Raw genomic sequence first — 21,705 nt, forward strand, 5'->3', positions numbered from 1 at the left:
TTTGGGATGCATGGCTGGGATTTTGGGTGCATGGCTGGGATTTCTGGGTGCATGGCTGGGATTTTGGGTGCATGGCTGCGATTTTGGGATGCATGGCTGGGATTTCGGGGTGCATGGCTGGGATTTTGGGATGCATGGCTGGGATTTCAGGGTGCATGGCTGGGATTTCAGGGTGCATAGTTGGGATTTTGGGTGCATGGCTGGGATTTTGGGATGCATGGCTGGGATTTTGGGTGCATGGCTGGAATTTTGGGGTGTATGGCTGGGATTTCTGGGTGCATGGCTGGAATTTTGGGGTGCATGGCTGGGATTTCAGGGTGTGTGGCTGGAATTTTGGGGTGCATGGCTGGGATTTTGGGATGCATGGCTGGGATTTTGGGATGCATGGCTGGAATTTTGGGATGCATGGCTGGAATTTTGGGGTGCATGGCTGGCATTTCAGGGTGCGTGGCTGGGATTTCTGCAATTGCTGCAAAGCTGGAGCAGAACACCCTTGGAAGTCACTGCTCTTCTGTCAGGTCTGATTTGGATTAGGAAAGAGTCTCAGGAGTTGTTGGGAAGAAGGAGGCACAGAGAGACATTTGCACAAGAGCCAAACGAGCTGTCCTTTAATTAGACACCATTCAAGACCTCCTAATCCCTTGGATGTTGGCAGTTTCCCTCATTACACGTGGAACCATCAGTGCCTGTTTTTGGTCTTTACCCCTAAAAAGCTCCAGTAAATTTGGAATCCATCTCACATTTGCTTGGGCATTATTTCCCAGGCCCTCCTAGGACAGTTCAATGCCCTCCATGAGGGAGGGCAGGGATGGGAGGGGAGTTTTCCATCTCCTCTCCATGGATTCCCTGCCCAGGCTGTTTCTGCTCCTTCACTTCACGTTCAGGGACCCAAGGACAAATCTCTCATTTCCCTATCGCAGCACAAACACTTTCCTGGGAGGTGGACTGTTTCTTTTTGCGTTTCACATTCCAGTGGAAACATTCCCCTGGAAAACAGCTGCTATCTCCCTGGCTCTCCCAACAAAACCCGGGGATGGAACCCAAGGAAAACAGGACACTTCTGTGCCTTCGCTGCTCAAGCCGAGCCAAACAAAACCGGCAATTAAAGGCAGCGCTCAGGGCCGAGCCACCTTCCCTTTGCTTCCTCCTCTCCTCGTTTCCAGCTCCTTTCCTCGTTGCTAAAGGTCCAAAACTGTAACAGTGCCACGTTCTCCTGGAAATCCACTTAAATGGCACATGATGGAAGCCATATGATGGGAGCTTAATTGCACGGGGGGCATATGGAAGGCATATGACATGGGGACATATGGAAGGCATATGATGGAAGGGCATCCGAGGACATATGATGGGAGTCTAATTAATTGACAATACATTCCTCTCATCAGGGGGAGAGCTGGAATGCTGTTTTGTTCAGAGGGAAAATATGCACGCTGAGTTGTGCTCACCACTGACCATTCTGCTTTTTTTAATTGCGATTCCTCGGGTTTTGGAGTGGGATGGATCCTTGCATTGATATCTCAGAGCATTAACGTAAAGTTGTGTTTATTATTATAAATAATCACTATTTTTTGAGCCTCCTCATGTTTTGAGTGTGCAGAGCGAATCTGAAATGTTACCACTAAAATAAAAAACGAAGAGCCTGTTCTTATTTGGGATTATTCACAAAGCTGCTCTCAAAGAAGTCCCAAACAAGTCAAAAACCACCAAAAAAAAAAAGAAGAGCCTGTTCTTATTTGAAATTAATCATAAAGCTTGTCCTAAAGAAGACTCAAACAGGTTAAAAATCCACCAAAAGGAAAAGAAAAAAGATCTTGTTCTTATTTGGGATTATTCACAAAGCTGCTCCTAAAGAAGTCCCAAACAAGTCAAAAACAACCAAAAAAAGAGAAGAAGAAGAAGAGCCTGTTCTTATTTGAAATTAATCATAAAGCTGCTCCTAAAGAAGTCTCAAACAGGTTAAGAAAACTAAAAAAAAAAAAAAATAAATAAGAGCTTGTTCTTATTTGGTTTAAAGCTGCTCCTAGAGAAGCCCCAAACTGGTTAAAAAACACCAAAAAAAGAAAAAAAAAAAGATTCTGTTCTTATTTGGGATTATTCACAAAGCTGCTCCTAGAGAAGCCCCAAACAGGTTAAAAAACACCAAAAAAAAGAAAAAAAAAAGATTCTGTTCTTATTTGGGATTATTCACAAAGCTGCTCCTAGAGAAGCCCCAAACAGGTTAAAAAACCCAACCCTCATGGAAAAAAACCCTCTGAGTTGGATGGGAATCAATGCAGCTGAAAAATTTGCACTTCCATCTGCAAAAAGATTTATGGGGGGGAAATAAGGTAGTGCCTAGAACGTGCCAAGAAGGTTCCTCAGTTTTTAACTACCTGATGTGTCTGGGGCATGTGCCTTGCTGAAAGACAGAAGCAGCGTTGTGTTATCCCAGATCCCTTCCCTGTCCTGAGGGATATAAACCATGGACCTGGAACCTCTTTGAAAGCAAGATGGGATAAAATCCCATTAATCCACTCTTGGAATAACTCGTAAGTGAGCCCTGAGTAACCCTCACAGCTTCTCTTTTCATTCAGCAAATAGGGTTTGAAGATATTCAAGTTTTTAAGGGCTGTTTTACCACAAAAAACCAACAATTTTTTGTTATTTAGATATCTTAAAATATCATGATCATGTTCACACTTTCAGATTAACCCAATGAAATTAACCCAGCGCCTGCTCTTTATTTTTCTTCGCTAAGTGAACAAGTTTAGGAAGAGACAGAGCCTCTTATTTCTGGGAATTGAGAAAACCTTGCCAGAATTACTCATATAGAGAGTGAAAAGATCTAAGTTCAGGTCCTGGGCCCTGCCCAAGGGCTGCAGCCACCACCTTCACCCAGGCCCCAGAGGAGCTGAACCCTGAGTGCTGCCAGCACCGAAATGTTCATTTTTCTGTTCCAGCTTTAGGAGGGTTTCAAGGGTTTTTCAGGTCTCCAATATTCAGGCAAATAAAACCACGGATTTTAGGAGCAGTTGGGTAAAAGGGATTTCCCAATTCTCTGCATTTTACACCTGTAAAACACATCAGAAATGGGGTTTTTTTGGTCCATGACATTTGGGGTGTTCCCCAGCTCCTTCACCCAAGCTGCTGTGGGGGAGAACAAACCAGCTCTGCTGGAGGCATCAACCTTTGAAACACCCAAATGTGCAAAAAACCCCTAAAATTCCCCATTTGAGCTGAGTGCATTCCCCACTGGATATTCCCAAGCTCTCCTGAGGGCTCTGTAGATTTAGGTACTTTCACCAAAACCCTCCAAGGTTTTATCTGGAAGCATCAGCCTTGTTTAACTCCCAGTGTAAAATTAACTGATCCAGCCAAAGACTAATGGAAAGGGGGATAAAAATACAGGATATTTTTACCTTTGGAGACTTCTGCTCGCTGACCACGAAGGCAGGAACGCTGAGGGGTTGCCATGGTGCTTTTTTTGGGAATGTTAACACCACGCTGCTCGAGGGCTAATGAAGGAAGACAAACATCACTGGGTTTGCTTAAAAACTCAGCACCAACGAGTAGCAAAACGCTGATAAAATTGATATTTCGATGAAATTCTAAAGAGGCAGAAGGAAACAAAAAGGTTTTCTGGCTTGTCTTACCTGCTCTTTCCTGTTCCACGTGTCCAGAGCAAAGGGAGCTGAGGATTTGTGGTCGCTCCTGGCGCCGGTGTGTGCAAGACCCAAGGAAAGCTAGGAGGTTGTACAGTTATCTCCCTTGGTGTAATTCTAAACTATACAACCTACTACCTCAACCTGGATGCATGCAGTCAAAAATTCAATAATCTCAGGGGCTTCTAGTTACCAAAAAAAAAAAAAGGCCTCCAAATCCTCGGTGGTTTAATTTAGAGGGAATAAAAGAAACTGCTGGGGGAAAGACACCAACCCCAAATTCAGCTCCCCACGGTGGAAATGTGATGAGACACAACAAGCCGGGGTTATTCCTGCTGGATTTGGACAAGATCACGGAGCTTTTCACACGAGGTGGAATTCTTTCCCCTGGCCAAAATAATGGTGTTCCCCTTCCATGGCAGATTCAGAACACACACAGACTTTTTTTTTTTTTTTTAAGCATTTAAAGAGGGCTTAGGGTGAGATTTGTCCTGACACATCTCTTCCTTTCTGAACACACCACGTTTCTTGGCTCCTGGATGTTTGAGGGATGTGCAGGAATGGGGTTGGGAGAGAGCTGCAGGAGGGGTGGAAACCCTGAGGTGAATTTACCCCTTGCACCAAAGGGCTCAAAAGAACCATCCTGGAAAAGCAAAATCCTTCCCCTCACAAGACAGGTCCTTAACCTGCATCAACTCCAGCCAAACAAGCAGGATGGGATCCTTGTGACACCCACCAAGTCAGCAGGCTGCCTGTTTATTAATTTTATTGTCATTATTATCATTATTATTATTACTATTATTATTATTACTATTATTATTATTACTATTATTATTATCATCATCATCCCCAAATGCTGCTGAGGGCCGCTGCCCCTCAGGTGAAATAACATAATCCCCTGCTGGAAGGGGATTCCAAGGGAATCAAACCTCAGGAGGGGATGCTGAGCTCTGCTGAATGCCCGTGCTGCTCTGTTTTCCCAGGAAAAAGCAGAATTTTGATTATAGAGGATGCCCTGCCCTGCCTGTGCACCCCAAGGCTGGCAGGAAATAAAGAGGAAGATGGGGAACAGCATCACTGTTCAGAGTCCAGCCTGCAACAGCAGGAGGAGATGTTGGAAAAAATGCAAAATAATCATTTTTGTGATGTCTGAGTGCCCATGATGTTGATGGTATCCCGATTTCTAATGACTCCATATTCGGTAAAGTTTACTTTGACCAAAGAACGGAGCATATTCCAAACTCCAGCGTATTTTAGTTAACAGCACAGAGCAGAGCCACTGTTAACTGTTTGATTTGTTAGAGCAGTGCCCAAAGCACAGCTCTGGATGAGGAAATCATGGATTTCTGGCCCTGTACTCCCAGCAGGAGCCTAAAACATCCTGGACCCCACTCCTCGATGCAACATCATCATTTCTGTGCATTACACAGCTTTTCTCCAACGTGAAATCCAATTATTTCACTCAGGCCGTTTTATGGGAGGGAGTGAACCTGTGTGCTGAGCTAGGCTGATGGAAAATCCCAGATTCTACCCAAATTCCCACTCACACCTCCCAAAACAACCTGTTCCACATTTTGCAGCTGTAAACTAAAACATTTCAGTGTCACACAGATAAATCACTCGTTTTCTACAACTTATCCCTGCAAGTATTTTTTCTGCACCTCAATCTTGTAATAGGTAACAGTCCATAATTGAAAATTTATAAATTATTACCTGTACCTGATCAGTTTAATGAGAAGGTGCTGTTAACACTGACACAGGCACCTCTTGCACAAAAGGTATTTAAAGCAGAGCTGAGCAAAAAACCAAAAACTCTCCAATAATTCACTCTAAAGTGGAAGATAGAGAGGTAGAGAGTTTTGTTTCATTTGTATACTCAACTCAGCAAAGGTATTTTCCTGGATAAATTACAATAATTAATTCCTTACTTTAGATTTAGCCAAAATAACCTGATTGTTTCTCAAGTTGGCCAATGCTAATGACTGCCCACCTCTCCTTGCTGCTCTTCCATCTCCACAAAGAGACTCCAAGAACTTTCTAAACGCTAAAAAGATTTCTGTCCCAGGGTTTGACACCTAACTCACCCTCTGGGGTCAAGTTTTGGGCTCCTCCTCATCCTGCTCCACAAATTATCCTGGCAGATTTCCCCTTTTTCATGGCTTCATCCCTCACTGCAGGTGTTTGGTTCCCTCCCAGCTTGGACAGCTCAAAGTGTATTTACATCCCAGAGGAATTGTCATTTCCAGCAGGGAAAAAAGAAGTGCCAGGCACTCGAGCCATGCCCTGACTCAGAATATCTGCTGGTGGTCATGGCAGGGAGCAGAGAGTTGAGAATTAAATTCAAATATTAAGGCAGGAGCAGCCCCACTGCCGTCATTTGTGTCCCTTGGTGTCCCCTCTCTGTGCCTGGCTCTGGGAGCAGAGGCACTCGTGGCACTCCCTGGTGGTGGCACCCAGCTCCCTGTCTGTTTGCTGGTGATTTTTGTCAGTTAGGCCTGTACCCAATTAGCACGATCACACCTAATTACGCAATTAGGGCGAATCTCTGAGCTGATGACAACGTTCACTCTCTCCCTTATCGATGTCAGGAGTCCAGCACGTGCAGCTCTGTGCTCCCAAATCAGCCCCTTCTGTTTGGGACCCCTTTTAGGCCTCTTGCTGTTTCAGAATCCCAGAAATGATTTCACACTTCTGGGGACAAAAGGGAAATCTCTGGGCCAGCCCAGCCTTATTTTAAAGCTACAGTGTAATTAAAAAATTCTGTCTTTCCACTCCCTGTGACTCTCTGATTCCTGAAGGAAACGTGACTCCAGCTGCTGTCCTTCCACAGAAACGCTGGTATTCACATCCAGGGAGTATTTATGTTATAAATAATATATAAATAATAATAATAAATATAAATCCAGTGAGTATTTATGTTCAAAAAGAGAGAGAATGCCACTGGAGCAGTTCTTCTCATACCTGTCCCTGCCACCGAGCTCAGGAGCCTCCAGGTCCCAGCTTTAGCCAGGGGAGTTTTCACCCATCCCTGGTTTTATTATTCCCTTCAGGTGAGAGGAAAAATCACAAACCTGCTTCCCCCAGCCACAGTTCCCATTGGATTTCCCAGGAGTGAGGTGGGAATCCCAGCCCAGAGCTGATTTTTGGGTTGGAATATCCCATTACACCCTTCAGTGTAAGGCAGCAATTCAGACACACGGAAAAGCAGGGGGTGCAGAGAGCAGAATATTCCCAAATAATGACACAAACCCGTGCCTCATGCAGTAATCCCCTGCACTAAATCACACTTTACATGCATTTACAGACTTCAAACAGCATTCCAGCAATGGACACTCACTACAGATGATAGGGAAGGTGAGTTTTGTCTCATTGTGATCAGGAAAATCATCAGCTGAGGTTTGGCTCTGAATCTTTCAGAAGAAGGAGGAACCCACCTTCCCTGTCAGATCCCAGGCAGGGCTCGCCAAGGAGGGGGCGGGAAAGCAGAAAATACTCCCAAAGCAAATACATTTCCTTAAGTCATTGAGCAAAAAATAAATACAAAACCCCAAAATGCCACGGCTCCAGTCTGAGGGCTGAGATACCATTTGCCAAATTTGAGCCTGGAGTGATCTTTTCTTTTTATTCCTTTTTTTTTTTTGTTGATTTTCGTAAACCTGAGACACTGGAAATGCTGACCCCATTCCTGCTGGTCACCTCACTCCTTCTGCTTTATTTGGTGAAACTTTATGAGAAGTTGGTTGCAGTGAGGAACCTCAAGAGGTCCAAAGGTTCACCCCAGCTCAGAGAGCTCTCCTGGAATCTGATAAACCCTAAAAAAGGGCTGGAAATCCAAGAGGCTGCAAAGCAGGGAAAGAAGCCTCATCTGGGCTCAGCTGAAATCCACAGCAAGTAAATATTTTGAAAGCTCTCCAAAATTGTTCAACGCAGGACAAAAACCGTGCCTCAGCTTTTAGGCAGGGTTGCAGCAATCTGAGGGTTTGCTCAACGCTGCATTTCAGTCTCTGGGCTTCTCTGGGGGAAAGGGGCCAGGCTCTCACTCCTGGACCAAACTTTGGCTTTGAGAGGAGCTGGAGCATCAGCTCTGGAGACACAACCAACCCCAACACCCCGTGCTGGATCTAAGGGGTGAAGGAGGCACAAGCACAAAGTGCTGATGACTCTAAATGACCCTAAAAACTTTTTTTGGGGTTTTTTTTGGCTTATCCCAGGCCTGCTTTGGGACTGAAACCCTGCAGAGCATGATCTGGAGCCAAGGCTGGTTTCACCTGCACGCTGAAAAATGAAGGAACTGGCAGGAGACTGAATTAAAATCTGGGGCTGGATTTCACCATGAACCTGCAAAAACACAACCAGAGGGTCCCCAGGGCAGCTGGAGCTCTGGCAGCTCAGGGAATGCCCCTCCTGCAATGCTCCTGAGCACTCCTGGCACAAGGGCAGGTGTCCAAGTCTTGGATCCCTCCCCTAAAAATCCTCTCCTTATTTCCTCCCTTCCTGATTGGAATCAAACAAACAAAAAGAGAGGGAGGAGGGGTGGGGAGGGAAAAAAAAATCAGATTACTGAAATAACCAGAATAGTGAAATTTATCTGCCTTTTAAGAGTTTAACCAGATTTGATTATCTGAATAAGAGTATTTGGACCCGGTTCAAATTCCAGGGTGCACAATTCCATTCTGCTTATCACGAATCCCATTTGCCACTGCATATGGTTATTCTAATTACCCGAGTGCTATTGTGTGCTCCTTTGCTGACAAGGGCTCACTGTGCTCCTCACCAGGCTGGGAGAGGAGGGAACACACAAATAAATTCCCTTTTCATCCCTCCGTGGGCACCACGGGACACCCTTGTCTGCAGGAGACCTTACAGGTGCTCTCAGGCAGCAAGAGGAGTGAGAAATGGTCGTGGCATTTTGAGGAGAAAAAATAAGATTTGCCAAATATTATAATTAAAAAAAAAAAAAGGAGATTTGGGAAAACTTTGCTTCCTCAGAGAAGAATTTCTGCTGCTTTTGAAAGAAACAAGCAGAGCAAAACCTCCCCAGATGCAGCCACACAGGAGGGGTTGTTTTGGTTTTTTCTTTTTTTACCTCTAAATCAGCCACTCTGCCCATTTTCCAGAGAAAGGAGCTGCAGGAATTAAGAGACTGAGGATATTGGGACATTCTGGGGTAATTCCTGAGTGCTCTGCTTGGATTCCAGCAGTGCCCTGAGTGTCCCTGCAGCCTCCAGGTGGGTGAAGGCTCCCAGCCTCAGCGGAGCTCTGTGCACCTGCATCAAAGCAATGCAAGCTCCTTATCCACAACACCAGGGGAAAATAGTAATAATAATAATAATCATCATCATAAAAAACATCCCTGGTAAGAAACACACAGGTAGGAGCTGCACAGACTGCGATTATTCTCCTCCAGCCTCAAAGGAAGACACATTTCAAGGTTCTTCACGTCATTTTGTCAGACTCCAGTTTCACTCCAGAACTTAACAAAGTGCAGTGCAACACAAGCAGCAGCAAGGAAATCCAAATTAAGGCTGGGACACGATGCAGGGCTTTTCAAAGGGCTGGAAAACAAAGGGGCAGGGGCAGAATATGGGAGGCTGCAGCTGAAAAAGAGCAGGGGGGCAGTTTAACAAGAGACAAACTGAAATGTATTTTAAAACTCACAAAGAACAGGTTTTGTTTGGTTTTTTGGACAACCTGAGCTCAGGGGAGCTGTGCTGCCAGAGGTGCCCTCCTTGGCATCCTCCCTGCACAAATCAAGAGCCTGCAAGAGGCTCCTTGTGCACAAAGCTGAGGCCACAGCATTCCCAAAGTCACCCCAAAAAACCAGGAGCAGTCCAAAAAAACATGTTCAGCCTCAGAAAGAGCTCCCTGCTCCTCCTCCCAGCCCTGCAGCTCACCCCACTTCTGCTGCCACTCCTCTGACGTTCCCTTTCTAAGCATCCAGCTGTGTTTAGACCAAGCCTCTCACCAAAAGGAGGTAAAAAAAAAATCAGATACTGATTAGCAGAGAGAAGCTGCTCTAAAATATTTTACAGAGAAGAAAACAAAAAATCTGTTTCTTCTTTCCTCTTTTATGATTCAGGTATTGATTTTCTAATTAAAAAAAAAAATACCAAATCAAATGGTGGTACCTCAATTTGGGACATCTCTGACCCAATTCCCCTGCCAGGGGTCTTTGGCACCTTCCAAGAAATGTCACCTGAAAGTGCCACAACATCCAGGACAAATTCCAGGCTTTTCTCAGCCCACTCTGTCACAAATGGCTTTGCAGAGGAGAGCCCACCCTACAGAAATGTGGATTTTATTGGGTTGTGCCAGCTCACTTCTCCTTGGGGCTCAGATTAAACCAGCCCATGCTTCCCTTGGAGCCACACATGGGAATCCAACACGGTGAACACTCACAGCATTCAAAAACCAACCCCAAACCAGCACAGATTATCCACAGAGCTTCTGGAAAAACCTTTTTTTTTTACTGTCACAATCTCCTGCTGCTTCTGTGGTGAGCCCCTGCTCATCCCATCACGGATGGAACAACCTCCACCCTCAAAATCCCAAAGGAGAGCTTAACTCCAGGTCCCTGTTGTGGGTAAAATCCCACCACAGAACAGTCCAGCAGCAAAAGTTCTGCTGGGAACGACTCACCAGCTTTTATTCCTTGATTTCCCATCCAAACATTTGGGGAATATTGAGGACCAGCTTCTCTACCCAACTTTACAACACACAGGATGCCAAAATGCAAATTTTTTCACCCTTTTTTTAAAGCTAGTTTCAGCTCACAGGGAGAAAGAAGAGTGGTTGGACTTCTCTGAGTTCATTTTAATATAATAAATAGAAAACTTCTATAATAAATAGAAAACACATAGAAAACCCTGGAAATTCAGCAAAGAGGGGGGAAAAAAAATTTTGGCCTACAGCAGAGTGTGTCAAAGAAGCCAAGTTCAAACCCAGAGAAATTTAAAAGTGGAAATGCAGAGAAAATCTTTGGTTGAATTAACACTGAAAGCTGCAGGAAAGGAGTAGTCAGACTTTATTTTGAGTTTACAGACTAATTATTTTCATATAGAATCTGTACACTGGGGTTTTAAAAAATGAATGTTTTCTTCAAAAATAATTGTTCCACTCTCTCAACTTTAAAGGTTACTTTTCCACTGCCTGCTCCCATGGTTTTTCCTGCCCTAGCACTTCTTCTGGATTTTTTAGCATGGTTATTTTCTCTGAAAAACTACTTGAAAAGACACAAATACCATGAAATCAGGAGGAATGGGATTCTATAATAAACTGATTTTTGAGAGAGGAGTTGGAGGCCCAAGCCCCTCCCATGTCAGAGAAGGGATCCCAATTCCTGGATATAAAAGAGAAATGATTGTTCCTCTCACAAACTCCTGGACTAAGCAAGGAGAGAATAGCTCCATGTTCCTTTATAAATGAAATTATGTTATCTGTTCCAGAATTAACACCCCTAACCCATCCCCATCACCAGAGCAGGGCACAGCACATGGGTGGGATTGAATTTCTCCAGCCTGATGTCAAACAAACTCCCCTCCCCTTTTCCCCAGCACCAACCAAGCACAGAAACCTTTACACGAGGGGATTTGAACCCTGCCCAGAGATGTCTATATCCCAATAAATAAAAAATTAAAAAAGAGGGAAGAGGGAAAATAAAAAAGGAGGAAAGAGCGAGGAATATTTGGCAGCAGCACCCCAGGGTGCACTCGCCAGGCAGCCACAGACCTATAGATACAAGCTTGTGAGGAATATGAGCACAAGTTCGGATCTACGGGTTTGTGGCAGCAGGCAGGGATTCCTGCTGTCACTGCCAGGCCCTGGGGTCACTTTGGAAAGAGGGAAAAGGAAAGGAAAGGAAAAGGAAAGGAAAAGGAAAGGATTCCTTTCCCTTTGGAAAGGAAAAAAAAGATGGAAAGAGGAAAAGCCTTTCTGTAAATGGAATTTTTGAGTTTTTAACCAGGAGCTTTCGTTGTCTCAGCACCTTAAAGCCCCTCCTTGGAGTGGATTATTGGTTTTGTTAGGATATAAAAGCACGGATTCCTGCACTCCTTAAGAAAATCAGCAAAATAAAATAAAACAAAAATTTTAAACCAACCAAAATAAAGCTGATCTGTGTTTCTTCCTCACAAGCACTTTGCTGGACAGAATTTCTGGTGATTACACAGCAATTGAATTAACAGGCAGCATTGGAGGTGGATCACTAAAACAGGATAGGAAATTATCCAGCAGCAAAATTTGGGGATAGAAATAGAATTGCAATACACAGCCACCCCCCCACCCTGCAAAAAGTTGTTTCCATTCTGGCTGCAGCAGGCAGAACTGTGTGAGAGTTGTTTCAACTTTCAGAGAAAGTCATTCCTGGGCTGAGGTTCTACTTTAATTCTATTTTTAAAGGCAAAAAACAAAACCCCTGTCACTCTGCTAAACAAGCTGGAAATTCCCTCTAACCCCAACTCTGTATTTCTTCCACACAGACAAATAAAAAAGTTCATTCGGATTTTTCTAATAAAGCTTGAAAAGCAAAGTTTTGCCACGGCAAGCAGGAGGCTTCCCCTCCTTCCCTGAGCTTTCCAAGTTTTCTCTCCTGCAGAAGGAATATTTCCCATTTTACTGGTGGGGAGTCAGGCTGGAGAGCAGCCTGGTGGAGAAAATCAACTCTTGCTCAAAAGTGTCACCAATTTTTCACTCCTCTTCCCTCAGGAGACAAACCATATCAGTGCAAGTTAATATTATCCTCTGTAAAATCAAACAGGCACCACTTGGAAAAGAATTTTGCTATTTGGATGCTGTTAGAACATTCTCTCTCTATTTTTTTTTTATTTTTTTGGTGAAGGTTCTTAAAATAAATCACTTCAACCTTTCCAGCCTGGTAAATATGCAATTATAAAATACAATTTTCCTTTCTTTGGAATCGCTGGGTGGCAAGAAACTCCTGTTATAGCTGTTAAACTTTCACCATCTGCCCAAAGGTTATCTAAATTCATCCTCCAAGTTTAGATTCCCACACTGACACTCACCTTAAAAGAGTCCAGCTTTTCCCCAAAGTTTTCAGCAGCCAAAATTGGTGCTGCAGCATCTTTGAAAACGCAGGATTTGCCCTCCTGTTGGAATTTTGGGGTGCAGAAATCTCTCAGTGGTCAAGGCTGGAGCGGGGCAGGGAGCACAGGGATCTGTGCCCTCCTTGGGAACAGAGCTGCAAATGGAACACAACAAATGTTACCCAAAAATAACCCCAGCCCTCCACGACAAAGCTCATTTATTGCAGGGGACCTGAGGTTAAAATCCAGGTTTTCCAGCAGGGCCTAAAGGTGCAATATCAGGGGTCAGTTGTGGCTGGGATTTCTTCTCCTGGCAGGGAATTCTGCCCTCAGCCTCACTGTGTTCTGCAAAACTGCATCAGGCAGAAGGTTTGTTTTATATTCAGTGTATTCATTTTAGCACTAATATTCTTTGCATTCAGTTTTGTGCATGAAGTGAGCTCATTTGAATGGCTGTGGCAGAGAAATACCTGATTTTTCATATGACATGATCTCACTGAGGTACCCAAGGCAGGGAGGAGGTTACATTTTCCTCACTTCACCTATTTCCAAAACTTCTTTTTTTCATTTCCCATTAATTCCCGGGCTAATCTCCTTTCCCTGGGACAGGTTAAATCCATGAAGGAAACCAAGCTGTAAAATTTGGGTGTTTTTTGCACGGGACACGTGTGCCCAGCTCTGCCCGGGGGAACACCCAGAGCCAGGGCTGAGCCAGACCTTCGAGGAGCCTGGCACAGGCTCCAGGAAAAGTGGGATTTGCTGGAAAAAATGCTCTTTTTTCCCTTTTTTCCCTGCCCAAAGCAGGGCTGATCCCTGTGCACCTCCCACTCCCCACCTGATTGGCTTTCCCAGCACAAAAGGGAAGAAGGAGATTTGGGATCCATTGCCAGAGCTTCACTCAGAGGGGGAAAAGGAGGAGAAAAAAGGGGAAAAGCAGCGAGAGTTATCCCTGGAAAAGCTCCAAATAAATCCCCACTATAAATCTGATTGTGCCTCTCTGCATTCCTGAGAGCCCTGGGGGAATGGGGCACAGGGAGGGCATTCCATGGCACCTGGAAATGAGAAATATCCAGGAACCAGCCTGCTCCTTTTGGGAAACAAACTCCTGGACAAGCTTTAGGACAGCAGATTGAGAAATGCAGCAGCAAACCAACAGTTTTGTTTGTTGAAAAATGCAGATTTTTCATTATTTTTTTTTAATGAGCGCTGCTTTTTAAACAGGAATTTCACTCGTATCCAATATATTCAGGGGATTGAAAGAGAGCCATGGATTTGCCAAGGTGTGGGGTTGGAAATGTTTCCCCCCACTGATTAATCCCAGAGCTATTGCACCTTGTGAAAACCTGATGAACATCCTCACAGTGGCAGAAAATCCATCAGAGGCAAACAAATCAATCAGCATCAGCCTGAATTTGCCTCGAATGCTGAGATTACAAATCAAAAGTTTCAACCTGTATATGAAGGTGTTTATATTTAGGTTTCTGATATCTTTACACTGAGCAGAGTTTGCTTCATTATTAATTTTACAATATCAGTGATTGCAGGACCAACAAGGCTTTGATACGTGGGACAGCCAAAAATACAGAATATTTTCGCCGGTAACAACCCAACACAGAGCTGGTATTTTAAAGATTTATAGCCAAAGGAATATAGAGGGAAATAGGGAGAAATAAAATCTCCAAAGACCTAACACTGGGGTTTGATCTGTGGGTGGTTTTCTTGCAAACCACAAAGCAGAAATGCCCTGTCCAGGAAAATCGATCACTACGGAATGCATTGTGTGCCTGAGCAGAAAAGCTGCTTGCAGCCATTTCATCCCTCTGCCCCGAAATTCAGGCAAATAAGAAACACAACTGTGAAATAATTCCCATTCTTTCCCCTCCCTGGTTTTAACCCTAATGCAACTAGACTAATAAATATATATAGATACACACACATATCCTAGCTGGAAAGAGCAACTCTTGAAGGGTTTCTGTGCTTGAAATAATTTTAAGGAATTGGAAGGAAAAGGGAGATACTGACTGGGAATCCAAATTACCTCAGCAGCAGCAGCAGCATTTGCAGGATTTCCTATGGAACGTGCGCTGCCATATTGCTAGGCCCAACTCCTCGGGAAGGAATTCTGGAAGACAAAACATTTATGGATATTTTCACGGCACATTTTCAAGGAATGGACGCTGCTTTCCTACACCCAGAGGCTACAGCTTTGGAGTAAAAGGAACAGCCAAGCTCCAACGAGAGAAATTGCCCCCCTCTCCCTGAATATTCTTGTTTTAATTTTTTTTTAATGATTATTCTCTCTGTTCCACCTTGGATCGAGCCACTCGCGCTCCGCCCCCCGCGCGAGGAGTGAAACCCGTGGAAATAAAACACTCCTGGAAACACCACCACTGCCAGATTCCCACCAAAACCACTCAGAAAAAGAAAGAAACGGGGAGGCAAACGCAGTCAGAAACCAACTCCTGGAAGGGGTTAGTGCTCATCTAACTCCCCAAAGTCCGGCTGGAGAAAGAATCAAAGAGCAGCATCGTTACCTGCGCTGGGCGAGGTTCACCAAGCAAGCTTTTGGAAGCTTGTTGACTCTTTTAACACTGATACACGGAATAATAATTTCTCTGTGCCGACGCGATTGTTACGAGAGGAGAAGCCCCGGATTGTGGTGGCTCCGTGGATGCTATTCTTTTTTCACCACAGCAGGATTCTTGGCTGCCAGTCCAAGCTGCTTTCACTTGCCAAGTTTTAAGATGCCGGTTTTGCCTTTCATTTTATTGTTCCTTTCGCAACGTTAAAGAGCGACTTAAAAAAAAAAATAAAACCAACAACAACAACAACCAAAAAAACCCCAATCCATGCACAGCTGCTGTCAGGGAGGGGGGGAATTATTTGAATTTTGCACAAGAATGGAGATGAGGAAGGAGCGCGCTGTGATGTAACCACAACGACACCCACAGAAATATTCCCAATGTCGGGGGGGACGGGCCAGGTCCGATCCCGGCGTTTCCTTCCAGGGAAGGACAAAACCCAAACCCAGCCAGACCCACGAGCAGCCACGGCAGAGCTGGAGGTCGATACTTTTCCCTCCTCTCAGCACCACCACTTGAATTTTTAATTTTTCAGGCTGTTCTCCCCACGGAGGATTTCACCCAGGGGGTGCAGGGATGCTGAGGAGCAGCCCCCTGACAAAAGGATTCCCCCTGCACACCCAGCCCAGCCCAGCCTTTTTCCCTGGTAGGATTCACCCATTCCCAAACATCCCAGACTTTCTTGGACACGATGACACTGGGAAGAAGCTCCACGGAAAAGCCTCCTGTCCCAGTTCCCTGCAGGGTCCTCCTCCAAACACATTCCTCCAGCGTAAGCCACTGAATTTCATTTGTAAAAACTGTTTATAATTCATCAATAGATCAATTTAATTTTTTTAAATTTTTTCCCATTTTTAAAATTTTTTTTTTAACTATTTATTTTTTTTTTTCAAATCACTATTATTTTTTAAATCCCCAGCTTCACCATCGAGGACTTGATTTATTTCATTTTCCTTGACGTAGCAACAAAACTCCTGGGACTGGTGCCAAGGCTGGAGCGCATTTAAATGAACAAACAGCAACAACAAAAAAAAGTTGTTTGTGATCCTTCTCGGGCCGGAATATTAAAAGCATGATGGGGGTTATGCTCTGTGTACACCGTAAAGTGCAGCAGAATGGAACTCTGAGCAACCACTTGGTGCTGCAGATGTTGGAGGGACACAAACTCCAGATGTGGGCAGGGAAAATCCCAGCTCGGCTTCCTCGGGATCCCTGCACAGCCAGACCAAACCCTGCTGGACACAACTCCTTTTCCCGGGGAAGAGGTGCCTGTTTTTATCCCATTTTTTATCCCGAAAATGGGATAAAAATGTTCCCAACTCACAACACCCGAGGTGCAAACAGCCCTGGGTGTGCAGAGCCTCACAGAAGCAGCAGATGAAGCCACCCCCAATTTCACATTTGCAGGGAAAACCCAGCTCAACTCCAAAGTTCCTGTGCAAACCCAGCGAGTCTCGAACAAAAGCAGCGTGGATTAATAAAAGGGGGAAAGAAAAACAGAAGCTTTGTTCTAAAGTGGAAGCAGAAGATGTGAAATTTCAAAATCAGATGGCTCGGGCTGTGATTTCTTTCATTTAAATGAATTGATCTGTTGCTAAACTGCTGCTCTGGTGCCAAGAAACTTTTAACTCCTTCGCCTCAAAGCCTGCTGCGTTTGCTGCTTCCTCTCTCCTCCCAAGCGATTAAATCAGAGGGGAGAAGGCAAAGAGGGAGTGGGGAAGGAAAAAATGTGAGATATAAAAAGGATGGGGGGATGAAACCCCCAGAGGAGCCCCGGGAGAACTTCTGGACAAACAACGAGGTGCAGAATTCCTAAATCCTGGAGAGGAGACAGAAAGGCCTTGGAGCTCCACAACTGCACCCCCAGCAAGAATTCCGGGGTAAAACCCCCAGGAGCAGGGCCAGCAGCAAGGAAAACCCCAAAATCCCTGAAATCCCTGAAATCCCTGGCCTGATCCATGGCAAACCTTCACTTACCGAGAACGCCAAAGCATTTCCAACAGAACCCCCTTCCCTACACGTGGGAAGGAGAGCAACAAAATAAAAGAGCTCAAAACCAGCCCTAAAAAAATAGCTGCTGTGGTAAAATTTTGGGAGAAAGCTCCTACTGGTTTTCCAGTTGGTTTTGGGGTTGTTCTGCCCACTTCAAAAAAAAAAAAATTGAATAAAAAAAAAAATGAAGAGAGATGTGTTGTAATTAGAGGTAATTCCAGGGGAAAAAATATTTATGAGTAGAATAAAAAACAAACAAACAAAAAAAACCAAACAAAAGACCGAAAAAAGGAAAAACAATAAAAGAAAGACATATTTCTAAATCTCTATATCTCCCACTTTCCAGCTCTGCTGCAGTTCCCCCTAAACTGCTGCTGCTTGCTCCAATCTGCTGCCTGCTTAACAACGGAATGACAGGCAACATCTGTTTGTATAGAAGCCAAGATCAAGCCTTCAAAATGTTTTTTGGCTCAGTTTCTTTTTCTTTTTTTCTTTTTCTACCCCCTCCCCTCTGAAGAAAAAAAAAATAGAAGCAAAAGAAAAAGTAAAAGCACCCAGGAAGATTTTGAAACAATTCAAGTGAGGCTGCAACTCTTTTCCCCTTGAGTTATTTCAAGGTTCAGGACTTGGAGGAGAACTCTTGCTTCTCTCCACCCTCCTCCCCTGCTCTCCCCACCCTTCAGCCTCTCTCTTGCCCCATGCTATTAATAAAATATCACACAAACTGTGAAAAAAAAAAATAATAATCCAACGTACCTTGATCCCTAAAAGGCCACTCCCTCCTATGGGGAGGGAGGGGGTTCTTCAGGAGGCAACTAAAAAAAATTGCACGGGGAGGGGAATGTGGGATTCAGGGACAGGCTTGCCACAATCCTCTCTCCCTGGTGGTTTTTTTTTTTTTTTTCCTCCTCTCCTCCATTTTACAGACTGTTAAATATATTGTTCGCAAAATCAAAGGGTTTGTTATGAAATTAAAAAAAAAAAAAAAAGCGGGTGATTAAAATAAATAAGTTAAAAAAGAAAAAAAAAAATTAAAAAATAAATCAGCCCGGCTCCAAATACAATTCCAGTGAGTAACAATGTCAGGCTACTGCCAATTCTGTGGCAAATCGGGAGAAAGCACAATAATTCCACATGCTGAGATGTGAACAACTGGAAAGGAACCAACTCTGGGGAAGTCACAATGAAAACTCTCCCACCCCCAGCCCCTCTGCCATCCTGTTCGGAGGGTACAGGGGGGGACTCTCTCCAGGGGAGGAAAAAAAATGAAATAAAATAAAATTAAGGCACTAATTCAACAAAAGGAAAAGGCAAAACGACACCGAGACCATCGACCGAAGCGGTTTAAAAACTCAGGGAATGTTTTATTCGCTGGAGATTTGGGACAACGCTGCTGCACGCACATGTATGAGAAAAAAAAAAATTAAAAAAGGGGGAAAAAAAAATTGAAAAAAATAAAAGAAAATAAGCAGACAAGTTGCTAAGGAGACTTGTGTAAACTGGGAATCCAGGCACATTTCTGGCCTTTCCCCCCATATTCCATCTCGTATTCCGATCACGCACCACTGCGGCACGATTGCACCAATGCACTGCATTAATCTTGGCCTTAAACGGGGCTGCCTGGCAGAGCAGAGCGTGTGTGTGGATCATCTTTCAAACTTAACAAGTTAAAGGCAGCCAGGGTGGCGGTGGGTGGGGAGGGCTGGGGGGGCGGGGACCTCGCTGCTGAATATAAAATATAGAGCCCGGCTTAGTAAGGGAATTTTAAAGAGGAAGTGTTATCCGGGCAGATATAGAACGCTGCGAGGCTCTGGCTGTGTCTCTCCCTCTCTCTCTCTCCCACTTCTCCTGACAAATTCCCCATTCCCTGGCAGATGTCTGAATCCCTGCCAGGTCTAACAATGTCCGAGCTGCTCGCTGTGCTGGGGCTGGCTGGGGTCACGTATCCACATTAAACACCCCCTCTGTCCTCCCCCTCTGGGGCTGCTCCCAAAGCACACACTGGATGGAACACGGTCACCTTCCACTTTTAGGAAGGGGCAGATCGAATCAAAGCCTGAGCTATTTGTGAGTGGTGCCTGCTGACCTTGTCTGGGACAGGATTAAACTTGGTGGGGTTTTATTTTTATTTTTATTTTTGCTGCTCCTTGTTTTGGGTGCAGAAATCCATCTCTTTCTTTAAGAGATCTCTCCTTCCCTCTCTTCCCCATCTCAAATCCTCTCCTGCTCATGGACAGCTCAGTGGGACCATTCACCACCTGCTTTTCCTGCTCCTTTTGTGCCCTGCACTGGGGGAGATGAGGATTTCCATCCTCACACGAGGAATCCACAAATCCAACAGCAAACAACAAAACCACCCAATCCCACGTACAGGATAAGCCAATTCCATGGGCTGTGCCACCTTCAGCTCCCAAGGAAAAGCCTTCCCATGGCTGGGGCTGGAATGAGGTGGGATTTAGAGTCCAAAAAAAGCCAAGACCACTCTGGATTCTCTGGGTGAGGGATTGTCCTGAAGGCAGCACAGTCCATGAGAGGAACCCACAGTGGGACCATTCACCACCTGCTTTTCCTGCTCCTTTTGTGCCCTGCACTGCGGGAGATGAGGATTTCCATCCTCACGTGAAGAATCCACGAAACAAACAGCAAAAAACAAAACCACCCAATCCCACACACAGGAAAAGCCAATTCCATGGGCTGTGCCGCCTTCAACTCCCAAGGAAAAGCCTTCCCATGGCTGGGGCTGGAATGAGGTGGGATTTAAAGTCCCAACAAAGCCAAGACCACTCTGGATTCTCTGGGTGAGGGATTGTCCATGGGAGGAACCCACGGCTCCCTAAGGAGCATCACCTTTGCTTTCCACCCATGGAAAAAGCAGAGCAGAGGGAATTCCCTGTGCTCAGCCTCAGAGGCCCCTGCTGATGTCACCCCCCAGCCAGGAGAAATATTCCATGAATTTGGAGTAGGGGATCAATGTTTGACTCACCTGACTGCTTGTCTTGATTTGGGAGAAACCACCTAAAAGAAAAAAAAAAAACAAACCAACAAGTCAAAACTGTACATTTGAGATTTGGCTTTTGCCCTAACAGTTAAGGAAAAGGCAGAAATCACCACAAAAACAGGATTTTGGAGTGTTTCTCTGAGTTAAACGAAAGCACACAAAAGGAACATCCCCCTCCCTCAGCTCGCTCAGTTCCTTTGTACAGGCTGGTGTTTGTGTCCCAAACCCAAAAATGTGGGGTTGAGGCACCTGCCTTGAGATCCACACACTTAGAAACAGCTGGAATGAGATTTAAGGAATTTGTGAAGGACAAACAGCTGGAATGAGATTTAAGGAATTTGTGAAGGACAAACAGCTGGAATGAGATTTCAGGGGTTCCTCGCTGAGGCTTGTGCAGGACAAACAGCTGCAATGAGGTTTAGGGTGCTGCTGAAGGAGGTTTTCACTTCCACAGCAGAGCCAGGAGAAGGAATCAAGCCACAGCTCCTCATGTCCATGAAGAACTGGTTATTTTAACTTAAAATCAGTGGAACTGGTGCCTGAGCAGACACTGAGCTGGGCTGGGGCTGCCCACACACCTCTGTCCCCTGGGGGAGCTGCCTGCAGACCTTCAAGCAGCCCAGGTGAGCAGGGAAAACATTCCCTGCCTTTGCCTCCAGCCAGCACCTGCAGCTCCTCTGGAAAGGAACCAACTCTGGGGAAGTCACAATGAAAACAAAGCCTCTCCCTGCACAGCAGAAACCCCCAGCTCTTTCCCTTTCCTCTCCCCAGAACAGCACCGAGCCCTGAGCAGCCCCAAAATGAACCCTGGGCAAAGCTCTCGATGGCACAGAGCACTCCAAAGGCACCATCACAGAGAGAAAGGTGGGAAGTAGCAGAAAAATCACTTTGAGCTGGCAGAGAGGAGGTTTAATTGGGATATTGGGGAGGAATTCTCCCCTGGGAGTGCTCAAGGCCAGGCTGGACGGGGCTGGGAGCACCCTGGGATGGTGGAAGGTGTCGGGGTGGAACTGGAAGAGCTTTAAGATCCCTCCCAACCCAAGCCCTTCCACGATCCTCTGATCAAAAGCAGAAGAGGCAAAAAGATGCTAAACCCCACTGCAGGTGCAGCACCAGGTGCTTTTTGCACCTCCCCACTTTCGAGCCCTGAGGTTTTCAGAGGAATTTCTGGGCTGAGGTTGGCTGAGTGGGGCTACATTTTTGTTTTGGTTGCCAATTGGAAGCCACTATTTTTATCCACAAGTCCCCCAAAGCATCTGTTTCCCTGGAGCTATTTAAGATTTCCTTTTATAAGACCTACTTAGAGGTGTATCATTATTTTTAAACGTTACTCCGAGCAGCCACACTCCCATTTTATCATCATTACAAGTGTCATTATCCCTGCATTTGAACGGGGTAATTTAAAGGAGAGATAAAATCCTTGCAGGGGGGCTGAGAGTTGCTTCCCCTCC

At 45.1% G+C, this 21,705-nt stretch overlaps 1 long non-coding RNA gene across 1 annotated transcript in view; it reads right to left on the minus strand.

Moving 5' to 3' along the window:
* Nucleotides 1–21,705, minus strand: part of LOC134561095 (uncharacterized) — a 141,159-nt gene that overhangs the window by 14,559 nt on the left and 104,895 nt on the right. Inside the window, exons 9-12 of the long non-coding RNA XR_010082855.1 lie at nt 20,240–20,271; nt 14,721–14,804; nt 12,662–12,837; nt 3,399–3,494 (exon numbers count right to left, since the gene is read on the minus strand). This is a non-coding gene — a long non-coding RNA (uncharacterized LOC134561095). The remainder of the gene's footprint in view (nt 1–3,398; nt 3,495–12,661; nt 12,838–14,720; nt 14,805–20,239; nt 20,272–21,705) is intronic.

Source organism: Prinia subflava, chromosome 22 (assembly GCF_021018805.1).
Source record: "Prinia subflava isolate CZ2003 ecotype Zambia chromosome 22, Cam_Psub_1.2, whole genome shotgun sequence".
Lineage (NCBI taxonomy): Eukaryota > Metazoa > Chordata > Aves > Passeriformes > Cisticolidae > Prinia > Prinia subflava.